At 39.9% G+C, this 2,394-nt stretch overlaps 1 long non-coding RNA gene across 1 annotated transcript; it reads right to left on the bottom strand.

The window, feature by feature from the left end:
* Nucleotides 1-1,171: 1,171 nt before the first annotated feature.
* On the bottom strand, nt 1,172-2,019 carry LOC137399372 (uncharacterized). Its single transcript, XR_010979153.1, has 3 exons — nt 1,886-2,019; nt 1,456-1,629; nt 1,172-1,304 (listed from the first exon to the last, which is right to left on the bottom strand). It is a non-coding gene; the product is annotated as an uncharacterized lncRNA (long non-coding RNA).
* Nucleotides 2,020-2,394: the final 375 nt, after the last annotated feature.

Below are 2,394 nucleotides of genomic sequence, written 5' to 3'. Positions count from 1 at the left end.
GCGTGAATTGAAAGGCCAATAAAAAGCTCAATATCAAACTTATCGTAACAATAGTTTATGACAAACACTTCGGGTTTTACCGAAGACCCCGTATCAAATATAGATGCTCGCTACTTTACAGTTTCAGCTTGGCCATTTCGTCCGGCTATTCAACATACGTGTACATGTCCAAGTTGCGATCATAAAAAATGTCAAATTCTGAAGAGTTAAGACCCTGGCGTTTGTAGCCTGACGCTCTATCTGAAGAAGATACTCAACAGAATCAAACTTCCCAGCAAGTAAGCACCGCCACTAGCCAGCTCTTATGTGCCAAGCTAGCTAGTAGTAATAGTTTTAGCTTGAGAGTGATAGAACGAATATAATTATATATATATGATTTTAATGATGATAATTATCGCTTCAATATTGCGAAAAAATAATTGCAGATTTTTCTCGAATGACAACATTAACAATTTTAATATTTAAATCTAGTGCTGCACTGATATACTGTTGGATAACATCGACCTGATGTATTAGCTATGGTTGCATAGACATATCTGTTCATTTCTTTAGGAGCTAATACCACCGGCTACAGAGTGGTGTGTCTGCAAGCGCTGTCAAGACATGCCATCTCTTCCTGAATGTTTGTGCTGCCATGATGCTGAGTTTGCGCATCGTCTCCATGACCGCGGGGAGCATGAATGCCTGTGTATGCATCCTGGTGTGGACGAACTTGTGGCGCCCACCCCTTGAGTTGGGGTGGAATAATTATCTGCGATATCATAGTGAGTTGGATTTTCATTTAATGCCAATAACACCAAAGTTATGCTAATGTGTCATGCATTATCTACAATTCTTGTGTTACACATTTAATGCATCGGTTGAACACACATATTCTGAACTAGTGGAACACAAGGAGAATTGTTATATTTGGCTTGTAGTGTATTAGTTTTACGATTTTATTATATAAAGATGAGATTATTTTGATGATCAGCAATTATTGTTTTTCAATAATTGTTTTGGTAGATAATCTATTCTCATTTGGAGAGCCATCGCCAAATGCTCGGAAAAGGTTGTGTGCATACCGCAATCTTGTGTTTTGGTTTATGCCGCAAATCTTAGACACCAAGCAGGCAGGTAGAGGCCGTCGCTCACCGCGACGAATTTGCGGCATAAGCCAAAACACAAGCTTGCGGTATGCACACAATCTTTGTAACAACATCCGTTGTAATGGACCTCACTCTCAGGCCGTGGGAAATTAGATCGGACTGGCATCGCTTGAAGCCTTCCAGCTCCATGGCGTTAGAGCTGGTGGTCTCCGTTGACTGCAAAGTAAAAAAGTTACGACCAACAATCACTTTCACATTATTTGAATGAACTATTTAGCTAGATCAGCAACTTCATGTTTATGTATTAATAACTACTAGAAAATTTGGGTTTTGTCAGGCTGTGAAATAAAAACTGTCAAAGTTTTACCTTGACAAGATGGCTGCTGACTATTAAACCGCAGCTCTGATCCATCATAGTGTAGGCCCCGTATAGTGCGCAATGCCCCGGACTATCACATCTACTGTCACCTGCCAAATCAAGCTCCCAATCGATTGCTGCCATCAGTCCCTCGTTATGCAGGGTGTACTGCTCAGCAATACACTGTAAAATATTGTAAAACTTCATTATACAAGATTAATTTGTATCATTATCATTAGTCTAAGAATGTAGAATCCTCTTCCCCCTTTTTGTGTTATATTATGATGAAGAATCAGAATTTCAAATTATAATATATTTCGATTGAAGGATGACATATTTTCATTTCAAGAAAAAAATTGTTTCTAAATGTCGTTATTCAGTTAGTGTGCCTAGCTTTTACTCACATTTTCCAAGTTTATGGGTAAATATTAACACTCACACCATGTAAGTATTCTCTTTGTTGGTAGAGGCAAATGCTGTGGCTTGGTATCGCGATGTTCAGGAGTGACAGAAAACGGAGGTTCTGCGTAAGGCATCCGCCAGAAAAGAGTGATGCAGCTGCCAGCAGGGGGTTGATGACGTGAACTCTGTTCACCCTGACAAATGTTTCCCAAGTGTACGATTGGTGACAGGTGTCACATCATACCTAATCATCTAACTTTAGCCGGTCAACGATCCTCAAACTTTGCAACACCTGCGCTGTGGAATCGACTACCTAATTCAATAAGATCAATAAAATGTCTCGGTAAATATAAGGTGGAACTGAGGCACCATCTCCAGTCTGGAGAGTGAGTGTTACGGTCTGGTTTTTGTGCTGCTGACTCGGGCTCGCGTACCACTGGCTTTGCCATTTCGCAATGGGCCCCATCATCATTTCTTACTTATTGTTATTTTTTCACGCATTGGTTAATTATATTTTGTCTCGAGTATTAATTCAATTGTGTAATC

Source organism: Watersipora subatra, chromosome 7, assembly GCF_963576615.1.
Source record: "Watersipora subatra chromosome 7, tzWatSuba1.1, whole genome shotgun sequence".
Taxonomy (NCBI): Eukaryota; Metazoa; Bryozoa; class Gymnolaemata; order Cheilostomatida; family Watersiporidae; genus Watersipora; species Watersipora subatra.
The sequence above is the reverse complement of the archived record's forward strand: the minus strand, read 5'-3'. Positions and strand labels throughout refer to the sequence as shown.